Source organism: Zingiber officinale, chromosome 9A (genome assembly GCF_018446385.1).
Source record: "Zingiber officinale cultivar Zhangliang chromosome 9A, Zo_v1.1, whole genome shotgun sequence".
Lineage (NCBI taxonomy): Eukaryota > Viridiplantae > Streptophyta > Magnoliopsida > Zingiberales > Zingiberaceae > Zingiber > Zingiber officinale.
In genome coordinates this window covers 11,432,543-11,453,810 of record NC_056002.1, presented here as the reverse complement: position 1 = coordinate 11,453,810, position 21,268 = coordinate 11,432,543, and the positions used below count along the sequence as shown (strand labels likewise).

The window sequence follows — 21,268 nt, the reverse complement described above, 5'->3', positions numbered from 1 at the left end:
CTGAACAGAGACTCTTGGCCTAGATATACCTAAGCAACCCATCGCCAAACGACATTCTTTTGCTTTAGTTGAGATCTCTTTTGCTAGAGGTAAAGAGCATGAGTCTCAAAAACATAGCCACTCTCATTTTACAATTGCTATAAGAAGCCATGTGTTCTTATACCTATGTCTCATGTGACCACCCCAGATGTCAAGCTCGTCGAGACAATGCCAGCTCCTCTATCTACTCAGCCAGCTCTACTACAAGCTTTAAGTGTTCCTTTAGCTACCCCCATGCCAAACGAACTCCTAGTATAAGATCGACTGGTCGTACATCTAATCGATCAATACTCACCAAAGTTCTAGGCCAGTTGGGCAAATATCAAAATCTTTACCCGTCCAACTGACTTCCATTCATCCGTAGTCGCCTGAGATCCCTCTCGCTCTTTATTCGAGGCCTACTCCTTCAACTAGTTCTCAATGTCTTTTCAAGCAATGCTATAGGTTGCCATCCCAACAAGGGTTGGAGACCACTTCTTTTTCACCTTATGGGATACTTAAGTTGAAGGGTTTATTAGCTGAGTCGTGGGTGCAATCACATAGACAAACACACAAAGGACCATAATTTTATAGTGTGGTGATGAGCATAACCGAAATGCCACTGCGGTAAGTGCATGGATAAGTTTTCTCAAATTACTTTTGTGAACTATAACTTTGTCGTTATTCCATTCAGTTCTATTCTTCTGGACTATATTTGGGCCAATTGGTTATAGACTTGGAGCAGGCCAACAAAGTTTTGAAGGATCACGTGGAAGAACTAGAGGCCACTTCTACTACTCCTAGCAATGAGATGACCAATTTGCAAGGAAAAATAAAGGAGCAGGCTGAGATCATTTCTGGCATGGAGAAGACTTTACAAGAATGCCATCAATTAATAAAGTCTCAAAAGATGGACAAGAAGAAATTAGAGCTCATGCTACAAGGCAGCGAGTCCAAGCTCCAAGTAGAAAGAGCAATGAAAGATAAAGTCATTTCAGACCTAGCTCACAATACTACTTTGCTAGAAGAGCTAAGGCTTTCACATGCATTCAGATCCCCTGAACTAATTAGGAACTATCCACTAAGAACTTCTTACTACTGAAGCAACAGGTCGAGCTGAATACACGAGAAACCCAACTAGAGTCCCTGCAAACCGAGTTGAACGCTAAAAGGTTGAAGTGGGCAATGCTCGGACCAAGCTATCCATTTATAAAGATAGACAGACTGGATGCCTTGAGGTTAGGAGGAGAGCTTATTTAGACTGTACTGACTTTAAAAGAGAACTAGCCACTCGACTTGCATCAACACTTTGATGGATCGAAAGCGCTAGAGGGGGGGGGGGGGAGTGAATAGCGCTCGTGACTTTCACTTTTGTTTCAGAACACTTAATGAGTAAATGCAGTGAAAAAGTAAACAATACAAACGCAAACACCAAGGATGCTTTACTTGGTTTGGAGCTTAGGACGACTCCTACTCCAAGGCCCACACTGGGCAATCACTATAAGTTCGCAAGAGTACAATTTTAGAGTACAACAATTAAGTATAGTAAAAAATATACAAACAACTTTAAGAATAGGAAATTCGAGGCTTCAGGTTGTCGGTGTCTTGCTACATCTTTATCGGGTGGTTCTTTGAGTAGTGCAAGGAAGATAGATCGCATTTTCATTATTGTTCCTTGCTGTTGCTCAAGGGTGCCTTTTATAGCCTGTGGAGGACACCTCCAACACCATGGAGGGTGCCCTCATCCGCGCTGAATTCGCAACGTGGATGAGCTCCGACCCGGTCACAGTTTATCCGCATGAGGGCACCCTCAACCTCCATAAGGGAGCCCTCGCGCCAGTGCCCAGGGCGCCCTCAAGCTCCATGAGGGTGCCCTCTACTCAGCATCCACGGCGCCCTCACGCCTTGTTGCGAGAGGGTCTTCTCCATGTTACTTGAGGCAAACACTCCAATTCACTTCCAGCAAAATACGCTAGTACAACATACCCTGCATTGGACTATTCGGTTTTGACTTCGGATTCTCGATTTCAAATTCTAGGTCAAACCGACGCCTACTATTCTCTCACCAGGAAACGTGTCCTCACCTACTCCACTCAGGAGAGTTTTTCTGTTGCCAGTTGATCTTCCAGACCAACTGGACTTTTGCTCTGCGCCCGAGGCTCCAGGACTTTCCACTGGATGTCCGCTCCATGGCCCGCCCAGTCTTTCACCTGGTTCACGACACCAAGACTTTCCACCTAGAGTCCTCGACTCTAGGACTTTTGCTCGAAACCCTCGAACCGCCAAGACTTTCCGCGTAGGGTTACCACCTCCTAGGACCTAGGGTTACCTCCCCCTAGGGTTTTCCACCTGTTTAACCGCAGCTAGGACTTTTGTCTAAGTACACGTAGGACTTTCCTGCAAACTCATTCAAACCCATTAGATCACAAATAATCTTAACTTTGACCCCTTTGCTATTATCAAAACTTAGGTTCAATCGTCGGATGCTTCTCGCACCAACAATCTCTCCCTTTTTAATTATGACAACAATATTCAAAGTTAAGTAAAACAAGAGTACACAAAAAATATTAAGAATCAAGTAAACTAGAACACTTTAAGTGATTGGCAAATTGAACAAAATGGAATTGAGCAAAATGTTCTAGTTTTATTCATTCTTTTTATTTAACTACATTCTTTTTAATTTTCACTTTCCTCTCCCCCTTTGCTATAAATAAAAAATATATAAAGTGTAGAAAGGAAACAAATGAAAGTTTGCTACCCCTGAAAGGAAGCTTTGTTACTTGAAACTAGTAGTTGTAACCAAGCTAAGTTAAAGTATATACATTTAAGACTTAAAGTAACAAGTTAGCAAATATTATCTAGGCAAAATAATAGGTTTGCAAGTTAAGTTAATAAATTAAATTTAGGTTTTAAAACCAAAACCAAGCTAATTTAAATTGAAGTGAGTACTTACAAACTTTTGATTTAATTGAAGTTTTGACAATTGAACATAGTTAAAAACTTTGAAAAAAACTAGGCTCAAACTTTTAATTTTAATTTAGTCCAACCTTAAGTCAAAAATATTTTTCATTTCAAAGCCAAGTTAAAAATAATTTTATTTTACACCCAATCAAAAATAATTTTTCATTCAAGTCAAAAATAATTTTTCAAAAATCCAAGTAAATAAAAGAACTTTTTCCACTCTCCCTTGGATCGAAAGCGCTAGAGAGAGAGAGGAGGGGGTGAATACGCTCATGGCTTTCACTTTCGTTAAGGAAAACTTAACAAGTAAATGCAGCGGAAAAGTAAACAATACAAACGTAAACACCAAGGATTTTTTGCTTGGTTCAGAGCTTGGGGCGACTCCTACTTCAAGGCCCACGCTCGTTGAGCGTTTACTTTAGACAATCACTATAAGTTCGCAAGAGTACAATTCTAGAGTACAACAATTATGTATAGTAAGAAAATATATCAACAACTTTAAGAATAGGAAATTCGAGGGTTCAGGTTGTCGGTGTCTTGCTACAGCTTTATCGGGTGGTTCTTTGAGTAGTGCACGGAAGATGGATCGCATTTTCATTGTTATTCCTTGCTGCTGCTCAAGACTGCCTTTTATAGCCTGTGGAGGGCGCCCTCATCCGCGCCAAATCCGCAACATGAATGTGCTTCGACCCGGTCACAGTCTATCCGCCTGAGGGCGCCCTTAACCTCCATGAGGGCGCCCTCGCGCCAGTGTCCAGGGCACCCTCAAGCTCCATGAGGGCACCCTCGCGCCTTGTTGCGAGAGGGTTTTCTCCAGGTTACTTGAGGTAAACACTCCAATTCACTTCCTGCAAAATACGTTAGTACAACATACCCTGCAAAATAGAGTTAATACATAATAAGACATAGAATTTGACATAGAATTTAATACATAATAAGACATAGTACAACATACACGCCAAATAGGGTGACGACATAAGGGCCGCCACAAGGGCCGCCCAAGAGGCCAAAGGGTCCGGTCGTTACAATAAAAATGCGCCTTTTTATTGTAACGACCCGGCCCTCTTAGCCCATTTGGCGACCTCTCATGTCATCGACTGTCGGCCCTTATGTCGTCGGCCCATTTGGCGACCTCTAATGTCGTCGACCGACGACCCTTTGGCTGTGTCGTCTAAACCTCCAGGCCTAAGTATTAGAGTTTACGAATCCTGGTAACCAAGTGAGATCATCTCACTTGGTTACCAGGATTCATAAACTCTAATACTTAGGCCTGGAGATTTAGAGTTCGAATCCTGGGGAAGGCAAAATCCACTGACCAGGGGTGGAAAGTCCTAGTGAGTAACGGCACGGCCAATGGTCGTCGGTCGACGACATTAGAGGTCGCCAAATGGGCCAAGAGGGTCGGGTCTCACTTGGTTACCAGGATTCATAAACTCTAATACTTAAGCCTGGGGGTTTAGAGTTCGAATCCTGGGGGAGGCAAAAATCTACTGTCAGGGGTGGAAAGTCCTAGTGAGTAACGGCACGGCCAAGGGTCGTCGGTAGACGACATGAGAGGTCGCCAAATGGGTCGACGACATAAGGGCCTACGGTCGACGACCCGAGGGTCGCCAAATGGGCCAAGAGGGTCGGGTCGTTACAATAAAAAGGCGCCTTTTTATTGTAATGACCCGGCCCTCTTGGCCCATTTGGCGATCTCTCATGTCGTCGACCATCGGCCCTTATGTTGTCGGCCCATTTGGCGACTTCTAATGTCATCGACCGACGACCCTTGGCCGTGCCGTTACTCACTATGACTTTTCATCCCTGATCAGTGGATTTTTGCCTCCCCCAGGATTCGAACTCTAAATCTCCAGACTTAAGTATTAGAGTTTATGAATCCTGGTAACCAAGTGAGATCATCTCACTTGGTTACCAGGATTCATAAACTCTAATACTTAAGCCTGGAGGTTTAGAGTTCGAATCCTGGAGGAGACAAAAATCCACTGACCAAGGGTGGAAAGTCCTAGTGATTAATGGCACGACCAAGGGTCGTCGATCGACGACATTAGAGGACATGAGAGGTCGCCAAATGGGCCGCCAAATGGGCCAAGAGGGTCGGGTCGTTACAAAGCTCCCGTCATGCGGGGTCGCGGGGAAGGATCCATTGTACGCAGCCTTACCTTGTTTTTTGCAAGAGACTGTTTTCAGGATTCACACCGGTGACCTTTTGGTCACATGCCAATAATTTTATCGTTGCGCCAAGACTCCCTTTTCAAGTGTAAAAAATAACACTACAAAAAAAAATTTTTAGAAGCGGTTTTAAAAAGCTTATAACAATGTTTACCAACCATTGCTAAACCTATTGCACCAATTTTCCAACAGTTACAAATGTTGGCGGGGCTAAAGACAACCGAAGCGATAAAACTAACCGGTGGTTATTAACCACTTCTAATTGTTTGTCATTAGAAGCGGTTAGAAATTGTTTTTAATGCATACTTTTAGAAGTGGTTAATAACTACATCTGATTATTTACCATTAGAAACGGTTAGAAACCGCTTGTGAATATATTTTACAGGAGCAGTTTTAAAATGATCCTATATCATTAGGAGCAGTTTAAACCCCTTCTAAAATCGAATTTGAACCAATTAAAAAATAATTCTATATCATATTTTACCTGCACATTTATTAAATTTCCAAAACCAAATACAATATCAAATTAAATCAATTCACGATATTTACATTTCAATTCACAAAACTAATTTATATTCATAACATATTACATTACCAAAACAACATATAATATTCATATTACATTTCAAAATATTAATATATCTCATTTACATTTTTCTCCACAATGTACCACAAAACCTTCTTCAATTTCTAAAATATATACAATTTTTAATAACAAGTCTTCTCCAACCTTCAATAACATATTTAATACATATAGCTAAAAGAGAGAAGTAATGACATGACATCAAGAGGATCCAACGAATGGAGGAAATCATTGTCTCTTCCAAGAGGCGCTTTGGCCATATGCAAATATAGATACATTATATCTATCCAAGCTGACTGCACAAATAGGTGAACATCGCAAAACAATTCCCCTGGAAATGTGCATATAACAAGATAGTGATGAGAAGTCAAACAAATATTGTTCACGTACATAGTAAAACAAGATGAACAGAAAATCAAAATTAATTAAAAATTATCCTTTAAGCTTTATATTTAGCATCTGAAAAGAAAAAAATAAGTGAAACCATAGCTCATACAATCAATTGTTCATGTATGTTTAAAAATGTTAACAATTAGAAGAAGTTGGAACCTGATAAATGTCTAGAATAATAAAAATGTTTTACCTTGTCCAACATGAGGGCCATATATATACTCGATCAAATTCATAATCCTTTTTAGGATTGACAAGAGAATCATCATTGGTGTTTACTTAAACTGTGAATTCATCTAGAAGCTCAATTATAGAAAAACCTTCATCTTCAAAAGGTGGCCTTATACGACAATATATTTTAACATTTCCTGAAATGACAAAAACCTTGAAACATAAGAGGATTGTAACAAAGAAGTTATTTAGAAAGAAATATATAACACAACTAATGATACTGTAATCCAACGTACATATCTTAATAATAATAAAATAGACAACAAAAATATAATATTCAACAGAGTAACAATATATTACTATAATAAAAGATAATTTGTTTAAAATACTTCTTCTATATTTTATTTATTATATTGAGATAAAAATAATAAATTGACAGATATAAATATAATAACATTGATTAAACAAGATATAAATAACTCAAAGGTAGAGAAATGATAGCTCATTTCCAAAAATACAAGTGAAAAGTCACAGAAGAGCTTCAACCAATCACCTATTCTACATTAACTAAGTCTTACTATTACAATTTTTTTTTATAGTTGTAACTATCCGACTTGAGGACTCACTTTAACTGTTAACTATTTGGGAAAATGTAAGTAATAAAATCTAACCTGACTAAATCACACCTGTAACAGAATTAAAAGAAGTAAAACATTAATGAAACCTAGACTACTAATCTAAACTAAGTGCATCTGAATAAAGAATAACCTACACTGGCATTTAAATGAAATAAAATCTCACAAGAATTAAAAACACAATAGGAAATAAATGCATCAACTAAAAGTCTAAAACTAACCATTGGAAGAAACATATTGCCAAATAACGTGAAAGCATGATTCAAATTAAGCTAAGTGCACGGATCTAAAGCATGGGAAATTAAGCATGCAAGGAACCGTAGAGCAATTAACAAAACTTAATCTATCTAACCTAATGGCATCCAAATGAATAATAAACATTAATAACATCCAATTAAATTAAAACATTGCTGAAATGAAATGAATTGAAGTGCATTGACACAAATAAAAGTAGCAAGAATGTAAGAGGCAATTCATCGAACACATAGTGAGCATCAAGTAATTCAATCCTAATGCATGCAATCTTAAACAAGGGAGGATTACTTCGTTACAAGTCAACAGCCAACTAGACACACAACACAAAAGAAATCAAATAACGCATTACAAATGCGTTGCTGCCCGGGACGTTGAATGGATTATTTGTGGTCGGATTTGATGAAGCCAGAGTTACGGGATCGCCGGAAGGAGGAAGTGCTACCCGGATGAAGTAAAGGATTTCTTCACTTCTAACTTGAAGAGAAGAAGGGGAAGCTGTCGATGAAGGGTTGTGGATGGCGGAGTGGCTGCCCTCTCCTCTTCTAACCCGAAAAAGAGAGGGGTGAGGGCAGAGCCGACCCTGGGCCAAGGCTACCAGGGCACCTGCCCAGGGCTCATAAAAACCTAGGGACACATTTGTGTGTGTGTGTATCTATATATAAATATATATATATATACAACACACAAAAAAAAAAAAAATCAAATAACGCATTACAAATGTGTTGCTGCCCGGAACCGCTGAATGGATTATTTGTGGCCGGATTTGATGAAGCCAGAGTTATGGGATCGCCGGAAGGAGGAAGTGCCACCCGGATGAAGTGAAGGACTTCTTCTCTTCTAACTTGAAGAGAAGAAGGGGAAGCTGCCGATGAAGGGTTGTGGATGGCGGAGTGGCTGCCCTCTCCTCTTCTAACCCGAAAAAGAGAGGGGCGAAGGCTATCGGATGATGGTGAAGAAGGACCCTCCTCTTCTAACCCAAAGAGGAGTTACGACGAAGGGAATGGGGCTGTCGGAGTGCAAAAGGGGCTGCCCTCTCCTCTTCTAACTCGAAGAGGAGAGTTGGCCAAAGGATGGTAGTGTTGTTGGCGTCGGGTGAACTTGGTCCGTGAGTTGCTTGAGTGAGAAGATGATGGGAATAGAGAATATGGAGAGGAGAGGTAATGGACATGGCCGGCCGGCAGTGAGGAGATGGAATGGAGCCGTCGACCGTTGGTGGGGGAAGGAGGATGGCGGCATCGTGTCTTCGTGTGCGTGAGAAAAAGTAGTGTGGGCGAAGAGAGGTGTCGCTGGAAGGAATACCTCCACCTGATTCGACGGTTCTAGACAGGTGACTCTTAATCTTAACTGCCCAAAACAATTACTATTCATGGTTCGGAACCGTCGGTTCACAGTTCGTTTCATGATTCGTCATGGTTCACCACAGTTCAAGGTTATTATGTTAAAAAAATTAAAAATTAAAAATTAAAATTTATTATAAAAAAGGACTTGCACTTATTTAAGTTGCCTATATATCCCCTTAGGGGAATCAAAATAGTAGTTCTTTTACATTTTTATTTTTTTATATTGTTACTCACTTCCATTTCCCGTTCCTGTCGTATTTATTCTTTCAGTATCGAAATTTTTAACTTTGTCATCTGAAAGTTACATTCCTTAGATTCTTTTCTCTGATCTGGTCCAATCGTTCAGTAATGCTTGGGCTTTCAATGAGTCGGGAGACAAAGTTATCGTCGTTCATCTAATATATTGCCGTCGACATTGAACGTCTACTCCACAGCAACAATTGACACTGGACAAGGTAAAATTTCTTTGGCGATCACGGAGAAGACGGGAAAGCTTTGAGCCTTCTGTGACCACCACTTTAAGATATCGAAATTTTCGCTATCTGCTTCATTAAAATAAAAAAGTCGTAAAATAATTCTCAAGTTCCTGTGTGGAACTTGAGGATCCTCGTGAACGTTTTATCCGTTCTTTTAATAAAAGTTAGGCTTTTGTAAGTTTAAATTATTATTAGTAGTTTGTTGTATTTCGGAAATATTAATTTGTGTTCCATATTTTGCATAATATTGATTATAAATATCATATAAATAAATTCTAACATTATATATAATATTAACTGGACCTAAAGAAAAAGAATATTTAATTAGAATTAAAGCGTCATAATATAATATTAATATTTCTTGTAAAACTTCTAATTTAAATCTAGAATCTAAAGCAAATGCAATTAAATAAATTTCAAGAATAAAATAAAATTATTTTTTCTATTTAGTTTTTTATAGCTAAGATGTAAGGAGATAAAGATTCATTATTAATATGTTCATTTAAAACTAATACTATATTTAAAAAAATTTCTAAAACTAATTGAGCAGTAGGATAATAAACACTAGAAAGTTGTTCAGTTGCATCATTAAATACTTTTAAAATTTCACAAATACTACTACAAATATTTCATTATTGTGAAAATAAATATATATTAGTATTAGTATTTTGTACAAAAAATGAACATAATAATTCTTTATATTCAAATGAATCTTGTAATAATTGGTATGTTGAATTCCAACGTATTGGTACATCACGTGGAAATTTTTTAGGTCTCATTCTATTAGTTTTTCAAAACCTACCCTATTATTTCATTATATATGGATGTGACCATAAATAAGAAATTACAATTCTAATTGGTTTAATATAACTTTCTAAAATTTTTAATCCATCTTGAACACATAAATTTAAAACATAGCATACACAACGAATATGAAAAAATAAACCGTCAATAATAGGTTGACAAATAAATTTTAGATCATATATACAAACGGTATTTGAACTAGCATTATCTAATGATATTGAAAATATTTTATGAGTTAAGCCAGATTCTTTTAAAATTAAACATAATAAATGTGCGATGTTATGAACATTATGTGATTTATCAAAAACTCTATAAGCTAACAATCTTTTTTGGAGGTTCCAAGAGTTATCGATCCAATGACAAGTCACACCCATATATAAATGTGTTTGTCAATGATCACTCCAAATATCGGAACATAAAAAAACTTTATTATCTAATTTACTAAATTCATCGATTAAATTCTTTTTTCCTTGTTTTACTAATTTTTTAATTGTACAAATAAGTGTAGTTTTAAGAACATGTTTAGCACATGGATTAAGAGATTCTTTATAAAAATCTTCAAATATGTATTTAGATCCAAAACTAAAAGAAAGATGTTTTACGGAAACAAATTTAGCTAATGATTCTCTTAATTTATTATCTGAATATAAAAATAAACCGGAATCGGTACTACTGCTAGTTGAAGAAAATCTTGATAATTATATTTGAGAACGTTCGAGTCCATATTCTGTCGGGTGCTTCATTTCTACATGTCGTTTCAACGACCTATAGTTGTCGTCGACTTGGAATTTGTAGGAAGCATTGCAGTGCTTACATTTTCCACGTATTTCTCCCGACGGAAGAGTGATCTTCTCAAAATGTTTAGTGAAAATAAAAGACTTCCCGAACCTTAGAAGTAATTGCATCGATACTTTCTTGTGTTTCAAGTGTTGGATTCAGAAGATGCTTGATCTCATCATCGGTGGATTGAATGTTGGAGTTCTCCTCCCGCGGATTCATTATTTCCTTTCCCTTCCGAGCTCGAGATGATACACCTCCGCGGCCTCCTATTGTAATTGAAAATTAGAAACGAAAGCGTGTAGAAAATACGAAATTGAGATCAAGAGTAGAGAAGATGTGTGTGAAAATGATGAAATGAGCTCTTTATTTATAGATTTTTGATAGTAACGGATACTAAATCATAGTCATTGATCAAAAAACAGTCAAATGATCCTAACCGTTGAAAAAAATACGCAAACAAACCCCCCATCCTCCCCCAACAGCTAGGAACCACCGGTTAACCGGTGGTTCCAACAGCTAGGAACCATCGGTTAACCGACGATTCAAGCCGTTTAAAAAAAATAAAACAAAATGATTGAACCGGCGGTTCGCTGATTTTGCACCAAAAGACAAGGCAAAAACATCTTATATAACACTATATGAGCATATCACTCAGAGAATCCTGAAAAATTAGAGACCATGTAGCATATATGTCCATCACCAATCTAGACAGCAGGTCAAGCCAGTGCGATTGAAAATTACTTGTCAATAGTAATGCTATCATAGCTCACTGTGGAATATAATGCTGAAGAAAGCAACAAGGCACTCCATGGGCATTGACAATCTCCTTGGAAATTTAACAAGAATATCATCTCTGGATATTAGACGTAAGCTTTGAAATTTTCAGCTTGTACATCAATGGAGTGTAATTTTGCTGAAAGACTGGCCGCAATTTTTATGCAGGGGTAACCAAGTCTAAGTTCTGATATGATGATAAAATAAAACTATCTTGTGATCATATCTTTCATGAGTAACTACTAGATGCTCATGAAATAATTTTGAAACTATGCTAATATAAAATGATTTTGCTTCGCAATTATGAAGGCCTAACTAGATTGTTGTATACTTGCATCAGACCTTACACATTGATTGGCCTCCTTCAGTGAAGAAAAAGCATAAAAAGAACTGTTCTTCAATTTCTAAAGACAAGATGTTTTAGTGTATCTGGAAAACAACATGAGATGGTTCATCATTGTGCATAATTGAAAAGAATCTCAGCCAGGGCCACTAATATAGACAAGCAAACTATTTAGTAGCTAGTATGGGTAAAATTTGTTGCATTGACCCTCCCTGGATCTCATACTAGCAAATAACCTTAATAACTTGTTTGATTCATGGATACAAGCTATGTTATAGAATAAAAGTACTGTAAAAAGTTAAGCACTGAAATCGTAAGAGCTCATTTTACTTAGGGAAATCAGACTCCTAGAGTACTATATTAGAATGAAAATCTACATATTGTCCTCTCGGATGATCTAGTGACTAGTCTATGAGGTGCTGTCATCATGAGATTTGGAGTTCAAATGTCGATAAAGACGAGGTAAATGTATCCCTTATGTGCTAGTTATTATTCCAAAGATTAATAGCCGTTCGTGATTTATTTTGGGACAGATTGACGAAGATGCTGAGGACGAGCGTATTCATCTTTAGCCACTGCAGAATGAAAATCTCCAGCACAAGCAATGATCAATAATGAAGTCATTGGTTGAGAAAAATATATCAGAATAATAAATAAGAAAAATTAAATTAAGAACGAGATCACAGTTATAGGAAGAAAGCTAATCTTCAGTCGTATGAATCAAGGAAAAGTAATACCGTTGCTTCCTTTGCCAGGCTTCTTGCCTTTTTCCCGATCCATTAAATCCTTTCGGAACATTTTCAGATTTCCTTATGGATTTCAAAAAACCACCCTTTCTCTTGTAGTTCAATTTTTTTATATCCGTGTTCTGCTTGGATTTGAGCTTCTTTCCATCCATTTCCTCATGCACATTCTTGGAGGGCAGCGCAGAGACACAGAAAATCCATTCTCGTCCAAGATGACCTTCGGATATCTCTTTCTCAAACTACTAATCTTTCTGCTTAACTCGCCCTGGACTCCACTGTCTTCGGAAAGCTCCCTCCTTTCAGTCTCCCTCGCCTCCTTAGCCATCGCTCTAATCTCCAGGATCTTCTGAAACTCCGCTACTTGGCTCGCGGCACTCCCAACCCTGCCTTCCTCGACTTTCCGCATGCCAGAGCCGTTCCCCTCCTCGCCTCCGACGCCGCCCAAAAACCAGACCGCAACCATAGTCTGTACCGCTATAAGCGCCGCGAAGCGTAGCGCTATACCGAAGGCTTCTCGAGGGAGCACCTGAAGGTCGGCATCGCCACCGGCGCATCCTCGACCACCTCTACGGCGTCGACTTCCTGTACCACATGTTCGACAGCGTTAACCTCCTCTTCGAGAACCACAACCCAGGGCTCATGGGTCTGCAGCGGCGGGGGAGGAGGGGTTTGGAGTGGCTGGGGAATGGGAATTAGGGTCTTGAGGCGGAGATAATTGGGGCGTTTGGTCCGTGGCTTGGGCGAGGGGAGGGCAGAGGAGTGGAAGCGAGAGAAGGATAAACCAGGGAGAGCGCGGGCGCCGCAGCAGATCGAGTCATAATATGCCGTAGCGCCCGTAGGTCTATTGGCGGTGCCAACATTACGCAGGTTGGGTTTTAGTCCCACATCGCTTGCTTTTACCAAGTTCCGCACATAGGTTATTATAAATTGATCCGAAGCTCAAGAAAACAAAATCACGCAGCTGCGTGGTGAGCACATAGCGAATTATTCTTTCGCCTTTTACTAAAGAATACCGTGTGCTCGTCACTTTAAGCAGCATACGCCACTTTTTGGAGGGTGCTTTGTAAAAGGTCCCTAACAAATAAAAATATTAAACATTTATAAATGAGTCTGCATGAAGTTCGTTATCTGTTAGACGTTCAACCATCTGCATTTAACCATTTGCTCTTTTTAATTGTAAAAGTGTTTATTAATCTCAAATGATTATGGATTAATGAGTACTTTTGTTTATTTTTTATTTTTGAAAATATAGGTATGCAGATCTTTTGAATAATTACTACGGTGTGGATTAAGTTTTTATATTTGAATTTTTGTTACCTGCCTCTTAATTAAACATTTTTTCAAACTATCAGATATAAGAGCATCCATTTCACTTATCCTTATTCAAAATTTTATTTTAAATTTTATTTATATTTTAGATACGTTAGCTAAAAATCTGTTGTATTATTTATCCTACTCATTTCTTAAATTTAGAAAATTATTTATCCTACTCATTTCTTAAATTTAGAAAATCATTAGATTTGATGAATAGTGATTTTCTAAATTTAGAGAATGAAATTTTTATCTTAAAAATAAAATAATATATTTTTTAATCTCTCTCCTTCCACTCAAACTCTCTCCTTCCATTTATTCCATAAATATAATAATAAAAAATAGAAGAAGGAGAAGAAAATAATAAAAAATTAAGGATGATGAAAATTTTAAGGTATTTGATATAGTGTGTAATGAAAAATGATTATCTAAATTTAATAAAGTAGATCATTTATCCTAAATTTTAGATATAGTAATAGAGAAATTAATATGGATGCTCTAAGTTTTCAAACTCCGTGTAATGTGTTCCAGTCCCACTTTTTATCTAATTTTATTTGAATCATGATTATTTAGAGAATCTATCTCATTTTTTACGATCGCAGGATCAAAGCCTGAGACACTCTTTAATCCTTACGAAATTTGCTCGTTAAGCTCCGACCAATATTAATACAGAAACAATTGAAGCAAATCACAAGTGATTTATTTTGCCAAATTGCAAACAAGGTGATTTATAATGAATCAGGTAATATCAAATCCTAGGATGCAAATAAGGTGATTTAACCAAGCTAAGTTAAAGTATATAAAATTTAAGACTTAAAGTAACAACTTAGCAAATATTATCTAGGCAAAATAATAGGTTTGCAAGTTAAGTTAATAAATTAAATTTAGATTTTCAAACCAAAACCAAGCTAATTTAAATTGAAGTGAGTACTTACAAACTTTTGATTTAATTGAAGTTTTGAGAATTGAAGATAGTTAAAAACTTTGAAAAATACTAGGCTCAAACTTTTAATTTTAATTTAGACTCCAATTTAGTCCAACCTTAAGTCAAAAATATTTTTCATTTCAAAGCCAAGTTAAAAATAATTTTATTTTACACCCAATCAAAAATAATTTTTCATTTAAGTTAAAAATAATTTTTCAAAAATTCAAGTAAATAAAAGAACTTTTTCCACTCCCCCTTGGATCGAGGGGGGGGGGGGGGGGGTTGAATAACACTCGTGGCTTTCACTTTCGTTTTAGAAAACTTAACGAGTAAATGCAGCGGAAAAGTAAAGAATACAAACGCAAACGCCAAGGATTTTTTACTTGGTTCGGAACCTGAGGCGACTCCTACTTCAAGCCCCACGCTCGTTGAGCGTTTACTTTGGGCAATCACTATAAGTTCGCAATAGTACAATTTTAGATTACAACAATTATGTACAGTAAGAAAATATATCAACAACTTTAAGAATAGGAAATTCGAGGCTTCAGGTTATCGGTGTCTTGCTACAACTTTATCGAGTGGTTCTTTGAGCAGTGCACTAAAGATGGATCGTGTTTTCGTTAACCTTGCTACTGCTCGAGACTGCCTTTTATAGCCTGTAGAGGGCGCCTCCAACACCATGGAGGGCACCCTCATCCTCGCGAAATCTGCAGCGTGGATGAGTTCCAACCCGGTCACATTCTATCCGCCTGAGGGCACCCTCAACCTCCATGAGGGCACCCTCTGCTCAGCATCCAGGGCACCCTCGAGCTCCATGAGGTCACCCTTGCACCTTGCTATGAGAGGGTCTTCTCCAGGTTACTTGAGACAAACACTCCAATTCACTTCCTACAAAAAACGTTAGTACAACATACCCTGCAAAACAAAGTTAAGATATAATAAGACATAGAATTTGACAGTCGTCGGACTATTCGATTCTGACTTCGGATTCTCGATCATAAACCTTAGGTCGAACCGACGTCTGCTGTTCCCTCACCGAGGAATGCGTCCTCACCTACTCCACTCAGGAGAGTTTACCTTATTGGTGCAATATCCCTAGGTCAAGGTTGACCTGGTTGACTGAGCTTGAATTGAGTCAAGCTCGAGTCTTGATGTTTGGCTTTCGATGTTTGATAATACATGTAGACAACACATGAAGATTGCAGGTGCAATTGTTCATGTGGTAAGATTGTGAAGGAGAGTCAAGTAGGTCAAGGTTGACTGGATACTTGATTGGAAATCCTAGTGAGTGAAGCTAGGTGAAAGTCCTAGTGAGTGAAGCCAGACAGATGGAAAGTCCTAACTAGGAAGTTAGGCAATGGGAAGTCCTGGTAAGTGAAGCTAGGCAGATGGAAATCCTGGTGAGTGAAGCCAGGTGAAAGACTTAGTGAGTGAAGCTAGACAGTTGAAAGTCCTGGTGAGTGAAGCCAGACAGAAGGAAAATCCTGCTGAATGAAGCCAGGTGAAAGACCTAGTGAGTGAAGCTAGGCAGTTGAAAATCCTGGTGAGTGAAGCCAGGTGAAAGACCTAGTGAGTGAAGCTAGGCAGTTGAAAGTCCTGGTGAGTGAAGCCAAGCACGAGAAAATCCAGATGGATCAAGGCTGATCGGACATCTGGTGTTGGAAAGACCTAGTAGGTCAAAGGGATTGACCAGATACTTGGCATGAGGTGGAAAGTCCAAGTAGGTCAAAGGGATTGACCGGATACTTTGCACGAGGAGGAAAGTCCAAGTGAGTCAAAGGGATTGACCGGACACTTGGTGAGCGAGTCCTAGCAGGTCAAGGGTGACCGGATGCTAGACATGATGAACCAACAGGTCATGGTTGACCAGATGTTGGTTTAGGGGACTTTGGACTTGTTTTTGGGCAAAAACAAGAAGCTGGATCGATCAGCCGATTGATTGGCACATGCCCAGTCGATCGGCCGATCGATTGGGTGAGTCCCCGCGACAAGCTTTCTCCCAATCGATCAGTGGATCAGTTGAGGAGAAGTGTCGCACGAACAGAAGAGCTCTGGATCGATCGGCCGATCGATCCAGAGCCCCTAATCTCGATTTGGAGGCACGATTTCGTGCGATGGGACCTGGATCGATTGGTCGATCGATCCAGGCAACTCCAGGAGCACAGAGGCGCTCTGGATCGATCGACCAATCGATCCAAAGCCTTCCCGATCGATTGGGAGCAATCCAATCGATCGGGATCCGACCGTTGGCGTCGTATTTAACTGCTGGCGAGCTGTTCTCACGGTAGAACTTCCACGGCTTCGATTCTTCTCTTCAGTGATCTTCACGGCAACTCCACAAAGTTCTCACCGCCAGATCTTGAGGATTCATGGAGGCATTTCCAAGTCAAGAGGCGGATCTACAGCAAGAAGAAGAAATCTAGGGTTAGGGTTTACTTGTGCTAACTTGTAAGCTTTTAGCTTGTATTTTATTCCCTTTCTTCTTGTAGTGTGAACTTGTAGGACTTCTCTGCCTTTGGTAGTTACCATAAAAGAGTGTTTTTCATAGTGGAGGGTGCGTGAGTGTGTGGATCCTTGGATTAGTCACCTCTTGTGAGGTGGATACCAAGTAAATCCTTTTGTTAGTGTTGTATGTTTTGTTTCTTATATTTCCGCTGCATATCTTTGAAATAACAAGCAACGTCAAGCACGAGGATCACGTCGAGCTATTCACCCCCTCCCCCCCTCTAGCTACAAATCGGTCCCAACAAGTGGTATCAGAGCAAGGCCGCTCTTCACCGGAATCATCGTCGGAAGGGGCAAAGAGCTAGAGAGTGAAGAAGTTAGAGCAAAATTCTTCAAGTCAAAGAATTCTTCAAGCTCAACTTCAACATGGAATTCCAAGACGGACTTGGATTCGACACAAGGGTGCCCCCACCATATGTATCTACAAGCTTCGATTCTTGGAGATCAAGAATCGAAAATTTCTTGATGATGGAGATAGAGCAATGGTTTGCTCTAATGGAAGGCTTCGATACTCCAAGAAATTCAAAGGGCAAATCCTCAAGAAGAGTAAATGGAGCCAAGAACAAATTCGAAGGTGTGAGGTGAATAACAAGGTAACCAAATTATTAGTTAATTTATTGCCAAACACTATTCTTTGTAAAATCGGAGAATTTGAAGATGCAAAGGAATTATGGAGCAAGTTGGCCAAACTTCATGAAGAACCCTCCATTGTACCAAATTAAGATAAATCCAAAGAGGACGACTCATTGGAGCAAGACCAAGAGAAGGAGGACTCCGAAGTTGAGAGATGCTTAACTTCCGAAGAAGAAGAAGTCCAAGAAGCCTCATCTTCAAAGGAATGCAATGAAAAGGGCAAAGAGGGTGCATACTCTTTGTTTCCTATGGAAGATGAAGATGAAGAAGCCTCCACCTCTAGGATTGAGGGGGAGCAATTTTCGATGACACCAGATCAAGAAGAAGGAGAAGTCTCTGATAGATCATTTGAAGCGATAGAGGGGGGGGGGGTGAATATCGCGCTTTTTAAAACTAATCTTTTCCTATTTTGAAACCAAAGTCGTGCAGTGGAAATAAGAAAACGAGACAATGTATTTACTTCGTTCGGAGCCTAGCTCGACTCCTACTCGAAGGCCCGCAGTCCTTGACTGCACCGATGGGCAAAGCACTAAAATCTTTCTTTCCGAAGTCCTCGGAAAGAAGTGAATCGTACAATGGAGCAAGATAGTAATGTTGGAGGATCGGTGGCCGCTAGAGGGGGGGTGAATAGCGTCTCACCCAAATCGATGGCTTCCTACGTATTCGTTAGTGCGCAAGCGAAATAATACAATACAAATTATGAATACGAAAGCTAAAGATAAAGAAAAGAACAAGCAAACCAATGCACGTCGATGTAACGTGGTTCGGAGATGATGTTCCTACTCCACGACTGTTCGTAAGGTGGACGATCCCTCAATCCGTCGGTGGATTAGTCCTCGGAAACTCTGGCTAGCTCAAACCGCTCCTTGTGGGTGGAGAAACCTCACCACAACTTCAACCAAGAACACTTGGACACAAGAGATCCTTGAGCACTTTGGTGACTACTAATTAGGCTTTAACCAAGTCTAATTTCGTCACCTTGGCCGGTCATACCAAGCTCCTTCTTATAGAGCTTGGAATAAATCAGAACCTGATTTGCCCGTTACCAGTCGACTGGTCCTTCCACCAGTCGACTGGTGCCAGCCCAACGGCTCTCTCAACGGCTATGCTACAGTGCATCAGTCGACTGATCCATCACCAGTCGACTGCTACAGTGCGCTACAGTAACTGCTACAGTGCCGCTACAGTAAAATCCTAAAACTAGGTTTTTACTCCGAGTACAATCTCTCATGCACTCGTACCCTCACCCTTATGACTCATTTGACGCTTTCTTTGCAGCTTTGACCTCTTGCCTTCAAACCTACTTCCTTTGGCTCTCGTCCCTCGGATGCATCCAAGCCCGCGGCTTGTCCCCAATGCCATCCTTCGCGTATGCCTCGAAGTCACTTCCCTCGGCCCTTGTCCTCGCTGCCTTGTCCACGGTCCCTCGGATGCTCCATCCTTCACCGGACCCGAAGTCGTCAACTTGAGTCACATGTGTCACCTACAGTCATTGCCAAGACTACACACTTGGATTTACACCGCCAAGACTCATCCTTGGACTTTCCTCCTTTGCCAAGATCACACTTGAACTTACGTTGCCAAGACTACATGATTGGACTTACACCGCCAAGACTCACCCTTGGACTTTCCTTGTTGTACCTGTATCCTGCACACTCACAATGCATATCAAATACAACAATAAACTTAACTTAAACCTTTGCCCAAACATCAAAACTTAGGGCACCTAAATTGCTCCAACAAGTAACACTCTACTATCTTGCTTAAATGAAATTACAATGCAAGCTAAAATTAAATATACCGACAAGTAATTGAAAGACGAAGCTCGGTCGGCGCTATCTGGTGAAGTAGCTTGCAGTGTTGATGGAGTTGTGTTGCATAAGTAATTTTGCAGAGTAGCACCAGAATTGATCAGAAACGATTCTTATTATAGCCTCTATCTTCGAGTCTGAATTTATAGGTTTACTGGAGGTTCGGTCGACCGATCCCACTGTTCGGTCGACCGAACCCGCTCCCTTCCTTCCTGACTGAAGTTCGAAGCTGGCTCGATCTTTTGCATTTACTGGTCTTTAATGATTCGGTTGACCGAACCCCTTTTTCGGTCGACCGAACAAGCTTTTCCTTGTTCGTCAGAATCTGCCGTGATCTTGATTTAATGCAGCTTTAATGTTGATTGGATCGGTCGACCGATCTTTGGGTACGGCCGACCGATCAACCCATCTTTCCTTTGCTGCTGATCGATGATGATGAACTGGCTAGGCTGAGTCATCATGGTTCGGTCGACCGATCCTCTGGTTCGGTCAACCGATCCGGCCAAACCTGCAACACAGTGTTAAGCAAAGTATCCCTGCAACACAAAGGTTAGCACAGTAATATATAATGCATGAGTATGACAGTTAGGACTGTCTTGATCTCAACTTGGAAACCTTCCCGATTTCTTTAGTTGGATCAGCGACCTTAGGTTGTTCCCTTTAGGAACCCGACCTCACTGTCGCTCTTCCAGTTGCATACCTTAACTTACCTGCCAAACATGATCCTCCAGACATGTTTGGTCTTTTGTCTGCTCAGTGTCTGATCGTCTGATCCACTAAGACTTTTCCTATAATATCATATTAGCCAACAACAATAATAGTAATACAGAAAACAATGGTAAACCTAAACCTAGATTTACCGAGATCCGCTGGTCCGGTCGGCCGCACGCGGTCGACCGGAAACCATCCGATCAACCTTGCTTGGAGTTCACTCCTCCAAGACTTCTCGTTACCTAAGGTTACCACACCCTAGGATTTTCTCAACCTGGCTTCACTCACCAAGACTCAGTATTCGGCTACCCAGGGATCAAGTCCTCTAGACCTATCCACCTGGCTTCCATGACATACCGAGATTTCCCTTACCTAGCCTACAACTAGGACTCAATATTCGGCTACCCAGGGATCAAGTCTTCTAAACCTATCCACCTGACTTCCACGATATACCGAGATTTCTCACCTTGCCTAGCCTCCAACTAGGACTTCCCTTGCCTAGCCTACAACTAGGACTTCCCTAGATCAAACTCCATACTTAAACATACTTAAGTATACTTAAACATATTTGTCTAACATTAAAACCTTGGAGGTCGATTGCACCAACAGTCTCCACATCCGGGTCAAGAGAAGAAGAGGATGAAGAAGCTTCCACCTCCACAAATCGAGTCGAATCTATTGGAGGAGCATCATTATCAAATCAAGAGGAAGCCTCTACCTCCGGATCAAAAGGAGAAGATGTCATCCCTACATATGAAGGTATAAATGTTTCAAATAAAAATAAAAATCATATATATGTTTTGAGTGTAGGGAGCATGGGCATTATAAGAGTAAATGCCCTAAATTGGCCAAGAAAAATAGTCAAGTGGCACCAAAGGGTAAGGAGAAGGCCAAAGAGACCGCTCTCTCAACAAAGAAGAGCAA

General features: G+C 39.9%; 1 long non-coding RNA gene and 1 other non-coding gene across 2 annotated transcripts; one reads left to right on the top strand and one right to left on the bottom strand.

Moving 5' to 3' along the window:
• Positions 1-5,751: 5,751 nt before the first annotated feature.
• LOC122021990 lies at positions 5,752-7,850 on the bottom strand. The gene is made up of 3 exons (XR_006122741.1): positions 7,535-7,850; positions 6,318-6,492; positions 5,752-6,065 (listed from the first exon to the last, which is right to left on the bottom strand). It is a non-coding gene; the product is annotated as an uncharacterized LOC122021990 (long non-coding RNA).
• A 5,557-nt stretch (positions 7,851-13,407) lies between these two features.
• On the top strand, positions 13,408-13,523 carry LOC122022202. The gene has a single exon (XR_006122909.1). It is a non-coding gene; the product is annotated as a U5 spliceosomal RNA (small nuclear RNA).
• Positions 13,524-21,268: the final 7,745 nt, after the last annotated feature.